The sequence below is a fragment of the Ascaphus truei genome, chromosome 3 (assembly GCF_040206685.1).
Source record: "Ascaphus truei isolate aAscTru1 chromosome 3, aAscTru1.hap1, whole genome shotgun sequence".
In the NCBI taxonomy this organism is placed as follows: domain Eukaryota; kingdom Metazoa; phylum Chordata; class Amphibia; order Anura; family Ascaphidae; genus Ascaphus; species Ascaphus truei.
The window spans coordinates 39,439,534-39,457,564 of record NC_134485.1 but is presented as its reverse complement, the minus strand read 5'-3'; positions in this window follow the sequence as shown (position 1 = coordinate 39,457,564).

Here is an 18,031-nt window from a genome sequence, read left to right as displayed (position 1 = left end):
CCCTATTCTCTCTTTTAAACCTCCCTGCCTTCACTGTAATCTATGTAAACCCCCCTCCCCTATTCTCTCTTTTAAACCTCCCTGCCTTCACTGTAATCTATGTAAAACCCCCTCCCCTATTCTCTCTTTTAAACTTCCCTGCCTTCACTGTAATCTATGTAAAAAACCCTCCCCCTATCCCCCTATTGTGTGCGTTAAGCTTCCCTGCAATCTATGTAAAAAAAACCTCAACCCTATTGTGTGTTAAATCTCCCTGGCCTGTGTTTCCGAGTGCAGTGTACTGTATGTAAATGTGGGGAGGGGGATCCCGTGTAAATAACCACACCCACCCCCGCTACCCACAATAAAAAAAAAAATCACACACAGCATCCCCGCAATACATAAATAAATAAATCTAAATAAATAAATAAATAAATACAAATAAATACATTTGAAATATATTTGTATTCCTAGTGTAGATGTGCAGGGGGTCTCGGGAGCTGAACCGCGTTGGTTTCAGGTCCGGGGACCCCCTGCCCCCCGAGATACAGACCCCTTTATGAGGTGTTAACCCACCGTGTCCGCTTTATTGTGGGAAGCGGGGGTGGGTAAAGGGGTTTATAAATGTGAGTTTATAAATAAAATAAAGAATATTATTTCTAGGGGCCCTAGAATAGAAGTTCCCACGCCAATTGCGCGCTCATTGCTCTTTTTTTTACAATGTTGCTGGTCTTGCGGCTTTGCAGTCTGGCAGCAAAAAGCAGTTTGTAGTACTGAGTGTGAGATAAATTAACCAGTTCTTTTATTGCTGAAGTCGCCACAAAAAACTTTTATTTACAAATACAGTACAATACAATGGTGAAACATTTCAAGTGAACAGCAATTCAAAACATCAACACACAATAATACATACAGTACTGTATGAATATTTATTTATAATACAGTATACAGCTCTGTACTGTATATGCAGTATACAGTATACTGTACTGTATTTGGGGCTTGTCTTTGGGGGTTTATTCATGCAATTATTAGGGTGACCTGCCTTTGGAAATACTGTGACAGTACAGTCCCAGCTATTTCAGCCACCCCACCCCCTTCCTTAGAGTTTTAAATCACTCCCTGGCCAAGCGTCAATCGGCTGGCTCATTCAACCCTAATCTTCTGCCATTGTGTTGTTAATCCGCCCCTGGGCGGGCTACGGTAACAAGATTCAGCAGGAGGCCAGAGTCTGATCCCACCATCCCCCTCCAACAATCCTTAGAGACCTGCCTGCTTTGGAAAAATCCCCTCTCGAATTGGAAATGTAAATCTGATGTGCATCCGTTTGCTTACAGTAACTGTACTGTTCAGAACAGCCACTTCTTCTAAATTAAATACAGTACATTCTCTAATACCTTTGGAATAAAAATATATATACAGTAATGTGAAATAATCCGTTCTGTGGGTCTGAGCGGGTTGAAAGTCACCAGGTCCTCATACAGTACATTCTCGAATACCTTTAGAATAAAAATATATAAATATACAGTATAAATATTGTACAGTATAATGTTAAATAACCCGTCCTGTTCTTTTTTCCTTCATAACAGTATCCTCATTGTGTCTGCGGTACAGTAGTTCATTGAGAGAGGAGAGGATTTGTGTACATCATTACTGCTGTTTATATACTGTACATTTGACTGCACAAGCAGATTTGACGGGACACAACGCCCCCCTCCCCCTTGGGCACCGTTTTTCCTGGAACGACAAGAAATCAAAAACTTAGTTCAGTTACTGTACTGCACAGTATGTGCATACTGTACTGTATTATGGCAGAACTACTGTAGGTGGCTGGTGCAGCTTTCTCTGTAAAGAAAAAAATGGAGCAGTTAGTAGGCAGTTACTGTAGTACTGTCAAACTACTGTATACTGGAACTACTGTATACTCTGACTACTGTTACAGTAAATTCAATGTACTGTACTGTAACCGCTGGTGCCATGGCTATGTACTGTAACCTTATTGCTGCTGCTGCTGTCTCTGAAAAGAAAAAATCTGTTCCATACTTACCTGTATCATACTGTGCTTACAATACTACAGCACTCTACTACTTTCCTGATGCTTGCCCATTGCGCGCGAAGACAATGGGCAACACTGTGGCAATATGGTCTATATATTTATTGCATCGTTCCACGGTGAGTACATCGTTTCAAAAACTCAGTATGGCTTTCAACAACTCGTCCTTTTTGGAGGGTTTCGCCACTTTACGGATATGGTCCTTCAGCTGATGCCAGACCATTTCGATCGGATTGAAGTCTGGCGATCTGTGATTAGAAAGAAAGGACAATTGGTTTAAGAGCTAAAAACAGTGGGGAACAAAAATGGGACATGGTCTACTGCACTTGCTCCGCTGGCGTCTTCACCCAGTTGATGCCGCGCTCAAGGATATGCGCCGTCGACACGGTGTGCTTGGGATCGTTGTACTGGTAGAAGCGGTGACCATTGGTGAAGTCGCGTCTGATGTATCGCACTATCGTGGGCACAATGTTGTCTTGGAAGAAAGCTTTATTCATGATTCCTTTAGCAAGAAAAGAAAAGTGCTCAATAGTACAGTACAGTGCATACGGTAAGGCAACACTAGTCAAGTACAGTGCATTAGGCGGCATTATATTTGAGAAATTGTACCTTCAAAGATCACAATGCATCCCGGTCCACGCCTAGAGATGGCACCCCACACATGCAGCTTCACAGGGTGTTTTGGCCGCGGCTTCAAAGATATGCGGCCTTTTTTGTGGAACGCAAATCTTGCAAATCTCTCCAGCGACACAGTAGACTCATCAGTGAAGATGCAATCCTGGAAAGTCTCACCGCTGTCGATCCATGCCTGGGCCTGGAGCACTCTTTTGATTTTGTTTGCGTCCCGTATCATTGGGTACGCTCTGTAATGACAATAAATAAAAAATGTTTGCGTCACAGCGCAGTACAGTTTGCAAAACAACACTTTGACTTTACAGTGCCTTCTGTACTTTCCAGTACTAACCTCACACGTCCATATTTCCATCCAATTCTGCGTCTCATCTTCTTTATGCTGCTCTCGGATACAGTCAGATTGTGCTTTTCCTGCAGAGTGTTTTTAACCCTTAATGCACTCCTCTCATCATTCTCCTCACTTATTCTGTCCACCAGAAGAGTAGTCTCCCTACAATGCAAAGAAATTATATTGTTTTATTAATATGCAGGGGGCTGTATAAAGGGGGCTGTATCTCGGGGAGCAGGGGGTCCTCAGACCTGAAACCAACGCGGTTCAGCTCCGGAGACCCCCTGCACATCTACACTATAAATAAAAATGTATTTCAAATGTATTTATTTATAGTCATTTATTTATTTAGATTTATTTATTTATTTTTTGGCGGCTGCTGTGTGTGTTTTTTTTTTTTGTGGGTAGCGGGGGTGGGTGAAGTGGGTATTAGCCCCAACGGTGGTTGTTTTGGGCTTGCGGGGGGGGGCTCACGGGAGTGGTTAACCCCTTCATGACCGTAGCGGTATTAACTGCTACGGTCGTGAAGGGGTTAAGAGCACCCGCAACCCCCCCGCAAGTCCTAAACTCACACCAAGGGCCAAATACCCCCTTCACCCACCCCCGCTACCCACAATAAAGCGGGCACAGTGGGTTAACCCCTTCATTGCCTTAGCGGCTATACGCTATTGTAATGAAGCAGCATTTCTGTACTTTTAATAATATTGAGCAGGAGCAGGGGGCCCCCTGAGTTTAGATTTCTTGCTCAGGGAACCCCCTGCTCACTGTACAATATTATTAAAAATACAGAAATGCTGCTTCTTTACCATAGCGCATAGCCGCTAAGGTAAAGAACGAGTGTTTATTTATATACAGTAGAAGCAACGTTTATTCTAACATTTGCCGTAAACTAGCCGGGTTACATTCTGGGTATGTGCTGGGTATGTTCTGGGTATGTTCTGGGCTAGTTTGAGGCACGTTTAAGGCATTTCTGCATTGACTAACGACCCATAGGATTAACACAGCAGGGATCTCTGGCAGTCCATTTCAGTTTGAATGGGACTGCCAGGGACCCCCGCTGTTAATCTGATAGGCCATTAATCAATGCAGAAATGCTGGGGCTAGTTTAAGGAAAGTTTAAGGCATGTATTCAGAATGCACCTGGGTGTTTCCTGGGTTTTTTGGGGAATTGCCACGGGTTTTTGTTCGAATAAGAGTTGCCTCTACTGTATGTGTTTTATTTATACTGTACATGTGCAGAGGGTCTCCGGAGCAGAATCGCTGTGGTTTCAGGTCCGGGGACCCCCTGCCCCCCGAGATACAGGCCCCTTTTGGGGGTGCCGGAATCCCTCTGCTTGGTTTACAGGTCGCGGTCACGTGATCGGGCCCTTGAAACGCAGAGGGATACCGGCACCACATAAAGGGGTCTGTATCTCGGGGAGCAGGGGGTCCCCCGACCTGAAACCAGTGCGGTTCAGCTCCCGAGACCCCCTGCACATCTACATTAGGAATAAAAATTTATTGAAAATAAGTTTTAATGTGCCGCTGTTTGCGCTGAGAGAAAGCAGCGGATCTCTCTCTGCTGCAAACACATCTCGCCCCCGCCGGCCCATAGTATCATTTACTGTATGTACTGTACAGTATGTGCATATACAGTACTGTATACAGAACATGTAGAATAAATGCATAGTTTTATATTTTCGGGTTTATTACACAGTATACTGTACGGCCGGAAAACATCAGCATACAGCACAATATTATCAATCGAAATCACCCCATTAGCCGTTTTCTTTTCTGAGGAAAAACAAAATGAAAAGTTTTAATGTACAGTACAGTAATGGTCAGCCCCCTAAAGAAGCACCCAGCCAGCCAGCCCCACCAAAATAATACGGCAACAATACAGTACTCACCATACTATTTCCCATTCAGCTTGCGCCGGCTCCGGTCCACTGCCAGTCCAGCTTTCTTCATCATCCACGTCGATAGTTTGCAGCGGGACTAGCCCACCTGTAGTCAGCAGGTGAAGCTGGAAATCGCTTAGGTACATGCAAGCTTCATCAAAACCGGCCGCGAAATCCGACTCTGCCTCAGGATCAGGCTCGGGCTCAGGGTTGTCACTGACGGTGGGTCCGTTATCGGAAGCCGGTGCCGCTGCCGGTGCTGGTGCTGGTGCATTGCTTGGCAGGGACTGTCGTTTCTTAGTTGGTTTTAACACGACCCTTCGCCTTTTGCCGCCTCCATGATCATAGATACGGGAAAAACCCTGTGACACACACCAATACCCTCCAACAAATTGGGGCTCAATACGGTGAAAACAGGGGTCGCTACATAACCTTTTCCTTATTGCACGCTTCCACAAATGAGGAGTTGGCGAAAATTTGTAAAAGTCATAGTTTTCGATAAAATACTGATAAATTTGAACAATTGTTGCCATCTTATCCTCTGTTGCATTAATCGCGGCCCGTATCAAATAAGCATAACTTCTGTCAGGTTTTTGGAAAACGGGCTGCACTTGAACACTCATGGCGGGCGGGTCTCTGGGGAATACTGTACTGTAAGCGAAACTGGTCTTTGTATTTCTTTAATATGAAAAGCCTAAATTGATACATTTTTGCAACTCAGTCTCAAGGCCAAGGCCAAGTTACAATGGCACACTGTGGTACAGTATCTTTTTTAAACGAAACACCTGCAAGCCCACACATTACTGATTCGGCACTTTACAAGTCAGGAATTTATGCCATCTGGCGGACACGCGAAGCATTGCAGCCTATTAAATCCTGATCATTATCATTTAACACATCAGCCGCCCGTCAGCCAGGAATGACCCGTGGCTGGGAAGGCAAATGCAACGCGGCATGCCAGAGGTGAGCAGCGGCGCATTCCAGGTATCTGCCAGGTACAAACTGGTCATTTGCTCGAATAAAGTGTGTCGCAGCAGTATGCCGTTCCTGGTGTCTTCGCTGTCACACCTTACCCTTTCATTTGTTTGGATTCCCCCGTTGCTGACCCCAGACCTTGACATCGACCTTGCTGCTTCCTGCCTGCCCTGACCTTTGCCTGTTTACTGGACTGGACTGTTTACTCTAACAGGTCTCTGTCCCAGGGCTCTGGTCGGTTATTCTGCATCCCTACCTCAACCCTGCAGGTCCTCATCCTGATTGGAGATGAGCACCGACACATGCAGTTTGTGAAAAATTCCATTCCCGGTATTATAGCAGCCAAGAGAAGGAGACAACACATCTTGCCTGAATTATAAGATCTGCACTGGCTCCTGGTAGAGCAATGTGTTAATTTTAATATATTAACCCTTACCTTTAATGGCACAGATAAAGGATGAAATAAATCCCTCTGAATGCACTCTGTACTTATAGTAATACAATGGTGGTAGTAGTATAAAGAAAAAACAAATATAAAATTAATGGAATGTATAAATTGGTAAATATGTCTATGGTTAATCATAAATAACATGAGCACCTAAAAATAATCTGCACATATGGAGGTGTAGCAGATAAATGACCACAGTAAGCCTGAGTTACAAATAGGTATACAATATGTAATTTTTGAAAAACCCATTCATTTGAACAAAACGGCAGTTTTGCGCAGAACAGATTGGCATACTGTGGCGCCATCCGAGTGCCCATAGCGGTCCCAGTTGTCTGGAGGTATGTGTCATTTCCAAATGTGAAGTAGTTATGGGTCACACACACACAGTCACTCTTACATCACTAATATTCAGTGACCATTTAACAACTCTAGCCATAAATCTACACATGCGGGAGGGTTATACACAGATAACATTCCAAGAGACACTGTTTTTAAGTAAACCCTTTGCTTGCTTTATTCATTGTAAGCGACAACAAATAGAAGGGAAAGAGATCGGATGGCATTACACAGCTCGACAATAAGAAAAGCGCTGCAAAACGCGGACGAGAATGAGGATCTAAAACATTTACCTGTTGCCAGACATTTTAAAACACACCGGCATACTCTGTCTACTATGAGATGTATGCCAATTTTTCAAGTTCAACTGCCAGCACGCGGAGGAGATAGAGGCAAACTTCTTCTACAACAAGAGCCCAGGTTCATTTTTGATCTGAAAACGATGGCACCCTATTGACTGAATGAGGAACTGAAATTTAATTGATTTTTATAGATTGATTTTTTGGTGATCCCATTTTTGGATCCAATTTATCTATGTTTTTTCTTCTATCTTTGCACACCCTTTTTATACACATTGGGCTTTTTTTCTTATTTGGTTATTTATGCAGACAACTGTCAAGCATTCCATACACATATGTCAGATACTTGGATACATCAGTACAATATATTTTCTACTTATTAAAATGATGTGTTTTATAATAATTAGCCTATAGTATTCCTATATTGGGGCCCTAATTGCTCATGTAGGTTACCATCTGCACTTCCAGGCATTGTAGCATATATAACCATTTGAGTGATTGCCTTATTTAGGTCTAAGGCACACACTGTGATAAGATAGGAGAAGCAGGGAAGCCTGTTCTGATTTGCACATGCGCATTAGCATTAAGGAAGCTAAGAGAGGTGGTGCCTTGAGGTTAGGTATGAGAGTACTTGGTGTACCAAGATGACGATTTCGTTTGAGGTTAGGTATGAGAGTAATTGGTGTACCAAGATGGCAATTTCGTTTGAGACGTGCACATGTGCAGTAGCTCAGTAAGGATCATAGAAGACACCCAGAGAGGTTTCTGTTGCCACACACTTTCGTCATCAGGTGGCGTCGGCAGTCTGATTAGTGGAACAGAAGGAGAAATGGTAATTGCAATCACTCCAGGTAAATGTCATGCTTGACAGCTGCTACATTGTGTCATATGTTTTTTTATTAGGTTTTGATTGGTTTGTTGGGTGTTTGATTGCACTGGGTGGGGTATAAGTAGGAGTCACGGTCATTGTACCATTGCACAGCTCTGAGGAAGGTCTCTCTCTGCAGACCGAAATGTTGGCTGAGGTGCCTGTATGTTTCTACAATACAGTACATACTACTTTGAATATACCCCTGGTGTGCTGTCTCTTTGTTGCTGGACCTCCATCTGGTAATATCTCATCTATATGAATTTTTATGGGATTAGCATCTGGATACCTTGTGACATGTGAGTGCTGGTTGTTGCAATCATCTATATATATATATATATATATATATATATATATATATATATATATATATATATAAAAACAAAAAAGTGTGGCGCCAGAAAATAATACTGTGATATGAATAAATTAATAGAACTATAATTAATAAATAGAGAATTGTGTAAAGTGTATAATGTTTGAAATTGTGTATATCTCTTAAACTAGTGTGACGTTTTTAAATTCTATTATAACACAACCAATAAAAATTTCCATAACAGTGCATAAACGTGCTAAAAAAAGAAACAGAAAAATCAATAAAAAATCCAACCAGTCCTTCAATAATTAGTCCATAATGATGAGGTTTCCGATGTTGATAAAGGGTCTTTGGGCTGCTCTCACACGGGGTAAACCAACTCCACAGATATCTACAGACAAAAAAAGAGAGAGAGCGCACGCCCCATAGCATAATATTGCATAAAATTTATTAAAAGGGGGAAGGGGGTGGGGGGTGAGGGGGGTAGGAATCGCACTCACAGGATGCAAAAAGTTAAAAGGCAGTTTGTGAATATATCACCACCATCCGGTTCTGGATACTGGAACACGTCTCCGTGGACTCCCTCAGGGCTGCCAGACACGATCACCAGGAACCAGATGTATAAGGCTCCGTTCGCTGTCTGTGTATAGTCCAAACTCCAGCTCTCACTTCCAATGGCCGCCGATTGTATTCCCGCGCTTGGTGTAGGCTTCTGTTCGTGCGCGGCGTCGTCGTGATGACGTAATCGCGCTCTCAGTGCCCTGACGCGTTTCGTCACCTGACCGGTAACTTTCTCAAGTCCTGGTGATCGTGTCTGGCAGCCCTGAGGGAGTCCACGGAGACGTGTTCCAGTATCCAGAACCGGATGGTGGTGATATATTCACAAACTGCCTTTTAACTTTTTGCATCCTGTGAGTGTGATTCCTACCCCCCACCCCCCACCCCCTTCCCCCTTTTAATAAATTTTATGCAATATTATGCTATGGGGCGTGCGCTCTCTCTCTTTTTTTGTCTATATATATATATATATATATATATATATATATATATATATATATATATATATAGTGCATCATGTTTCAATACTTCTGCAGAAGCTGTTAGATGTATCCTCAATTACTGTATATCAAAACTCATAAATTGCTGCATGTGTTCACAACTTTTCATAATCCTTATGTTGGAATAATTGGAATGCTGATTTAGTTCTCAGAAGGTACAATGATAAAGTGACAATGTCTAGTTTTTACTGCCAATATCAATTTTTTTTTTAACTTAGCATAGTGAACAGTTGTTTTCCCGCAAGCTTACACTGCACATCTTCTGGAGTGTGATGTGCTGTCTCAAAATAGCTTTGTTTAAGTCTCTGGGATTCAAGCACTAATGGCAAATTGTCATTTTACTTTTCTGTTAGAACTACAGTGGACTGCTGGATGAAGCTGTCAGATTGTACACTTTACAGATGACTCTTTCTACTCCAAGCAGATCAATGGTCTGCTTAAGTGTGTCTACAACAGCATACTGTAAGGTAATCTGTAATATCCATGCATAGTAATTGGGATGACAAGATCAAATCTATCAAATACAGTATGGTGAAATCCTGAAAATTCTCTTAAAACATTAACACCATCTTCATTTTGCCCTTAAGCTATTCCTTGGAGTTAATTTATTCTTTATTCAGATTTCACACTTTTTCGTACTTTTAAGCTATCCCAACATTACTCTTTTCCAAAAATAAGTCAATCTCGTTCACTTGATGCAAAAAAAAAGATACATTTGAATTTTGTGAGCTTTGCTTGTGAAAAACACAACAGTTTCTTTTGATTTGATGTGCTTACCACAGTAGGTTATTAATGTAATGTCTGTGGGAATTGGTACCAGCTTGTCTAGTATCTTGTTCAATGATTTAATCAGAATTAAAGTACTAATTTTGAAATATGCATATCACAGATAGCCGGGACTCCAACAGTTTGTGAAATTAACTGGGACCTATTCACACATGACTTACTAAGTTTAGATTTAATTTATTTTTTTGCACATATTGCCTATACTATGTTTCTTGAATTAATGCCATGTATAGTCTTTCACAGGAGTGTTGACATACTGTAGCTATAGTTTGAAACTTTGTAATTTCCTTGATCTGCATTTTTGTTGGTCTTTCTGATCAGTGAGGTCATGTTTCGTGCAATTTATTTGGTAAAATATTATATTAGATATTAAATATGAGTGGGTCCCGGTTCTTGAAATAAGCACCACCTGAAAAAGTGTGAAACAGAGCATTTACTCTGGCCTTATTTTCATTTCCTGCTGGCTCAGATTTTGCAGGATTTTACCTTTCCTACTATAATGCTCTCTCTTACTCTGTGTAAGGATCCGTGCTAGGTTTTTCTGCGGTTCGGGTTTTCCAGGTTGCCTGCCCTTTCTGTTCATTTTGGCCATTTTGTATACTGGCAGCCTGCTATTTTAGGCTGCAGTTCTTAGTGGGAGTCGCTGAGCAAGGTTCTAACGTTTGCAGTTCCTGTTGTCTTCGCTTCATGCCTTACCCTTTTGCCGTTTGGATTCCCCTGTTGCTGACCCGGACCGTGACCCCGATATCGCTGCTTTCTGCCTGACCTGACCTCTGCCTGTTTACTGGACTTTGCTCCACTGCCACCAGCCCTGACTTACTGACTTCGGATACTCTAACAGGACTCTGTCCCTTGGCTCTGGTCAGTTATTCTGCATCTAGGTAATATTATTTTTTTGTACCAGCATCTGACATGTCTCCTTTATACTTTGCTCCTGTACCAGTTACTAATTTCCAGTTACAAAAATAAGTTAATAAAACACCCTTATCAGTATGCTTATATAATACAATTGAATTGTGTGTGTGTGTGTATATATATATATATATATTGACACAAAAGAGTAGCCTTGGTTGAAAAATTTGCAAAAGGTTCATATAGAAGGAATCCTTTGTAGGAATGTTTCTGAAGGTGCTTGTGTTCAGCATCAAACGCATGTAAGAGATAAGGAGAAAGTCAACATACAGATTCAACCTTTCCTTATGGCCCAGTGTCCACGGAAAATTCTACAGCACATCAGGGACACTTCGCAGGACAGTCTATAGCAGGCTTCAAGCCCATCTGATTAAGACATTGGGGGTCCAGCGTTTGAATGAGACTTGCGCTGTGTGAATCCTACCAGGCTGCACCTGTCTGTAAGAGACGAGTACTAAAAATGTGCACATTTTATGGGCATGGTATTCCACTGTGCATTCAATTGGTTTATTGGTATTTTTTTATAAATTGAAATCTAGTGTATTTTATTCAGATCTTGTTTATTTACTTGTAGGTTGCCCATTAATTTTCATTGTGACAAACAATGCTCATATTATGGGTATGGTTTACCACTGTGACAATTAAGGAGTAGGGCGTGGGGGTAGTTTCCCTGGGGAGGGTGGTTAGGCCATCCGGTTAGGTAGCGGTAGAGGGGGTTAACCCCTTAATTATCATAGTGGTTATTAACCCGCTAAAGTGATTAAGCGGTTTGTGGCCAGTAGTTAGTTTATTTATTTTATTGTCGAGGCCACTGAAGAAGAGGGGGACGTGGACGGCCTGCATCCTGACAGGGGTAAGTGCAACTTTAATTTACTATATGCTGGCTGGGTAATGTTTTGGTTATTTTTTATTTCGTAATGGGAAAATGTGCTATTATCCAGATATGTTGTCACGGGAGACTCCTGTGGCTGGTAGGATCTCGGTGGCCGGAACATCACGAGCGTAGTAGGGGTCACAAGCACGGGTCCAAGGCAGGCGGCAGGTAGCGAAGTCAGGTACAAGCAGAGGTCAGAGGCAGGCGGCAGGTAGCGAAGTCAGGAAACAAGCAGAGGTCCGAGGCAGGCGGCAGGTAGCGAAGTCAGGTAACAAGCAGAGGTCGGCAACGAGGAGACTGGAACAGGACAGGGGAGCAGGGACAGGTCTGGGGGCAGGGACTGAGAACAGGAACAAACAGGGACAAGCCAGATTACCAGCAAGGGCTTTTACTTTGAACAGACTCAAGTACAGGTACAGGTACAGGAACAGATCAGGATCAGAGGCATGTGCAAGGAGTCTGACTTCAAGCAAAGGCAAAGGAAAACAAACAGGAAGCAGAGCAATAAGACAGAGAGAGGAACAACAAGAAGACAGACAGGACAGAGAGGAACCCAGAGGAAACAGAAGGCAACAGCACACCCGGTGGACAAAGAAGAACTATGGCTAGGCTCAAGGTCTAGGAGAACCTGACATTACTCCCCCCTTTCAAGAGCGTTCTCCGGACGATCCTCCAGGCTCTTCCCGGAGGCCTTGATGGAACGGCGACTCAAGGTGACCCACCTCTGGTGGCTTGTCAGTGGGCAGAGGGTACTCCACAGGTACATTGGGTGCGGCAAGGAACCTCCGAATGGGTGCGTTCAACCCAAAAGCAGGGGCAGAGATATCAGGAACGTGGGCAACAAGGACGGGTGCAGCTTTTCCACATGAGTCAGTGGGGACACAGAGTTGGCTCACCATGGTCTCCTCTTGCGACTGCCGTTTCGTGGCATCAACCAATGAAAGACCAGCTAATTGAGTTTCCAGCTCTTGAAGCTGTCCTTCTGCACTTCTTTTCCCACTCAAGGCAGTTGTCAGTTCAGCTTCTTCTTTTCTGATCTGCAGCAGCCGGTACGCCTCCCGGGCCTTGTCTAGCTCCAGCTGCAGCCGAACCTTATCACGGGCTGTGTGGTCCAATAATTTGCAGGCATCGGCCATTTTGACCTCATAGCGCAGTGTCAGGCCAGCCACTTGACAGACTGACACCTTCTCTCTCTCCTCCTATTTGGCAAGCTGTGTCTTGAGCTCAGTGATCTGCGCCTGCAGCGCTGTGAGTTGCTGAGATGTGTGTTCAGCTGTTAGCTTTAGCTCTTCCATCTTTAGGCATTGCTGCAATTTCCACTCCTCAGCGAGAGACCCCTGGTTGAGTGCATTTTGCAATTTTCCACTCAGGGCTTTCATCTCTTTACTGTGATCATTTTGAGCTTGCTTCCATGCATCCCTCATTACGTCTTGGAGCTCTGACAATTCCTTTGTCAAGGTCTCAGCTGCCTGCCTTTTCCAGGTCTCTTTCTCCTGGGTGTACTGACTGTTAGAGATGGAGCAGTGTCTCTGCTCCTCCAAATCTTGTTTCAGTCTCTGGACCGCCTTGTGTTTCCTCTCATATAGGGTTACCTGGGCTCTAAGCTCTTCCTCCAGCGAGGCTCTGGTTATGCTCAGTGTGACCTTCAGCTCCTCATGCTGTTCTTTGGGGACACACTGGGTACTCAAAAACTCTTCCAGCATCTTTATCTTGTAGGCAGTCTGGAAACTTTCTTCCTGCAGAACTCGCTGCTTTTCTTCAGCATTCACCCATTTCTCCTTCGTGTCCTGCAGATGTGCACGCAGTTCTTGCAGCTGACTCTGCAGCATATTTTCTGTTTGTGTGTGCCGCTCCAGGGAGATACGTTCTTCTTGCAGCATTCTCTCTGCATTCTGCAGTGCTGTCTGCATGTCTTACTTTTCCTGGGCCAACTGTTTCTTCTCCTCTCCTAATTCATGGAGTTTCTTATCTCCTTCACTGACTTGGACATAGAGATTCTTGCACTCCTGGGTTACCATTTCAAAACTGCTATTTAACCCTTCGAAGATTTCTCTCAAAGAACGTAGTTCTGTGTTGAAGTGGCAATTCTTCTCCTCAGAGACTTCCAGTTTTGTGCTAACTTGAGCCATGAAACTCTGGTACTGCGCATTATCAGCATAGGCCTTCTCCAGCTTACTTGACAGGATTACCCTGTCCCTCTCCAACTGCTCTCTTTCTTTCTCCTGGAGAACACACTTAGCAATTGCTGAAGATAGACAGCTTTGTAGTGCAGTCTTGGCTTCTTGCTCCTTATCTAAACGTTCATAAAGACACTCAATCGCTTTCTGTGCAGCTTGAAGCGTCTGAGATGGGGCATCTTTCTTTTCTTCCACTATTCTTGGGATACGTCTGTGAGTTGCCTTAAGCTGCAGCATATCTCTTTCATCAAATGCAGACTCTGAGGTTAAATTTTCATTCTTAATTTCTTCTGCAACTTCCACAGTAATGCCTCCCTTCTTTTTCTTCTTCTTCCTTGCTTTGAGAAGTTCTGAAGAATCAGTGGTACTGTGTTCACATTTACTGCTCAAGACTGTTTGAGTGGGAGCCATAATTTCAGACATGGGGAAACCACACTTCCCAAGAAACCAGTAAAGAGGAAATGTGTTTTTAAAACTGAAGCATTAGAATGAACAACAGGAATATTAGCACAGAGACACAAGATACAGTAGGAGAGCTGACCTTTTGAGACTTTAGCATCAGTCACAGAGATTTATAAATGCAAGGAAAAAACATAGACAGAGAAACCCTGCAGTTTAAATCTGAAACTTTAGAAATCAGGCATAGAAATATCATAGACGGCAGGAATTTACTACAGAGAAAACTTGCAGTTAGATCTGAAACTTTTGACATTGGACATAGGAATATCAGACAGAGAACCCTGCAGTTAAATCTGAAACCCTTGATATCAGGCATAGGGATATCACAGGTTGCAGAGAAACAAACTTTAGGGGAACTTGCAGGTAAACCTGAAACCTTAGAACCAATCATAGAAATAACTACAGATTGCAGGAAAAATCACAGTATGCAGTAACAAAATGATGGAAGCACTCTTGTCTTTTGAAATGGGAACCCTGTGAACAGCAGTGGTCCAACCAGGGATGCAGAGACAAGCCTTGTCCAGGAAATGAAAAGTCAGAGTCTAAAAAGGTGGCAACAGGTACTGCAAGGGTTAACCCAGGCACTGCACAAAAAGAAAAATCTCAAAGAAAGCTGCAATAGTCTCTGCAGCAACAGTTCTAGTCTCAGCAAAAATGATTTTTTTTTTTGTTATGAACGCAATAATTCTTGCAGAACACTTAGCAGCAAAAAAAACCTTCCCAACTGGGATTTTCCAAAAAAGAAACGAAAGTACTTATCTTCAACCATGCGGATGTGGTCTGCTGCAGCAGGCAGGAAAGGGTGCAGGCAGAAGAAGAATCTGTTCCAGCGAGATCCAGAAGTGGCCTTTGCTTTCTGTCACGGGAGACTCCTGTGGCGGGTAGGATCTCGGTGGCCGGAACAGCACGAGCGTAGTAGGGGTCACAAGCAGGGGTCCAATGCAGGCGGCAGGTAGCGAAGTCAGGTACAAGCAGAGGTCTGAGGCAGGCGGCAGGTAGCGAAGACAAGAAACAAGCAGAGGTCCGAGGCAGGCAGCAGGTAGTGAAGTCAGGTAACAAGCAGAGGTCGGCAACGAGGAGACTGGAACAGGACAGGGGAGCAGGGACAGGTCTGGGGGCAGGGACTGAGAACAGGAACAAACAGGGACAAGCCAGATTACCAGCAAGGGCTTTTACTGTGAACAGACTCAAGTACAGGTACAGGTACAGGTACAGGAACAGATCAGGATCAGAGGCATGTGCAAGGAGTCTGACTTCAAGCAAAGGCAAAGGAAAACAGACAGGAAGCAGAGCTATAAGACAGAGAGAGGAACAACAAGAAGAACGACAGGACAGAGAGGAACCCAGAGGAAACAGAAGGCAGCAGCACACCCGGTGGACAAAGAAGAACTATGGCTAGGCTCCAGGTCTAGGAGACCCTGACATATGTACTGTATGTGTTGAGGGGGTTGGGTGGTGGTTGTTCAATGTATTGTATTGGTATTTGTATTGTAATGTTTATTGGGGGTAGAGAGGTGAGTGAAGGGAGTAGTTTCCACAGGGTGGGTGGTTAGGCCCTTGGGTGGGTAGTGGCATGGTTTAACCCTCTCATTACCAAAGCGTCTGCTGCAATGTCTTTTATGTCATATGGTATTTTTCTCGTCTCATGATATTCACCATCAACATCCAATAAGTTAGATCCTTGCTCATGTGCAGTAAACACCCTCTGACTTTTTCAGGGGTGTGTTCAATGGGTGTTTACTGTGCATGAGTGAGTGTCTAACTGGCTGCACAACAAGGAATCTAAGATCTAGAATTTTAGAGCACATTTGGAACATCAAAATAGGTTTACAGTAGGAGCCCATAATGTCTCTTCACATTTAAAAAAAATTCCAAAAAACTCCTAAGAGTTTGATCTGTAGCGGGATAGATTTTGTTCCAATGAATTGGAGAAGGAGGAATAGAACTTAAGATCTATCTCAGTAAGAGACCTATTGGATCTACAAATTGCCAATCCTTAACTGCCACAGACTTAACATTGACATTGCTTTAAGACAAAATTAAAGCAGTGCACAGCCAAGGGAGTCAGGGTCAAAAAAGTGAATGCACAGTTTTTTTATTGGTAAGACATAACTAAAAAGGAGGTATCAAAGACACTCGCGCATTTCAAACCTTAAAGTGCTTTATCAAAGAGTAACAAAACAATCCCCAGCTTCTTATATACCCTCCGGTATTTTCAATTTCAAGCACAAGGCGTCATGACGTCTTGCGCGCACACCAACCCAGCGCGCCAACATCAGACACACCGCGCAAGGAAACGGATTCCATGGGTGAAAAGAGAGCCTTTGCAACCCAAGAATATAACCCAGAGTAAAACCGGAAGCCAGAAAAGGGAATAAGTAATAGGAGAAATGTTACCAATAGACAATTTTTTTACAAGTTCCTAAAAAAAAACCTTCAAATATCCCCACAAACATACACACAACAAATATGAAAAACATATCAAAAAGACAATAATATAACCAGAAACTGTTAATACTAAAAAGTGCTGTAAATTCCAAACCATATGTTCCTCCCGTTTAGTTAAACTCACAGGAATAAATTTAAATAAATTCATGAATATATAAATACAATCCATCCAATAAAAATAACTATATATGAATAGACTGTACTGTACAGTACCTATAAATTAAAACCTTTTTCCAAATCTAAATGCCTACAAGAAAACACATTATTTTCAACTGATAATATACATATATAGACTAATCATTGTAATAATTTAGAATAGTTCATAATACTTCGAATGATGACACCTCTAAGGTCATTCAATGAAAATGTACATAATCATGTTTATTAGTTATTAGCTAATCTTATCCATTTTAGAAGGGGGAGGGGGAATTGTAAGTGAATAAAAACGGGAAGAGGGACAAGGGGGGAGGGGAGTAAGGGATGGAAAGAGAAGGTAAGAAGAGGAAAAGTGTGACAAAAATATAACAGAAATTATCAATTCCAAATACATTATCACTTATTATGGACATATGAGAAGCCACATACCATATAATGGATAATATCCATTAAAAGGTATAACAGACATTTAAATCATGGACTACAGTATAAGCAAATATAGAAACAGTAGATAGACACATTAAATGACATTCAAAACATGTAAAAACATGTGAAGGGTCACAAAACATAAACCATAAGTATGTGAAGGGCCACAAGAGGGTACTGTATTGTTTTTAAAATCCATCTTATCCCCCAAAATTACTTAGATTCCATTCAATATTTATAAACTTAGGGAAGCGAGTTTTCAGTGTAAAAATCAAAACAGCCTCCCTAAGGTCCAAGAAATTGAGTTTGTCGCCGCCTTATTCCTTCATGGTAATGTTCTCAATTCCCAGGAATGAGACGTTTTTGATTCTGCTCTTTGTTTCTTGTTCAATGCAATCAGAAGTACAGAGCAACATCCTGATTGCATTACATGGGGATGATGTGCCACTGTGTCAATCGATTGTTTTCTTGGCACATGTAATGTTGTCTTTTTTTTATGTAATGTGTTTTATTTTGGGCCTGATTATTAATCCTAATAGAGGTATATTAGTATTTTATCTGGTAGTGTTAGGACTTGCGAACAGGTGTCTGCCTTGACGTGTCTCGCAAGCTTACAACGCTTTGGC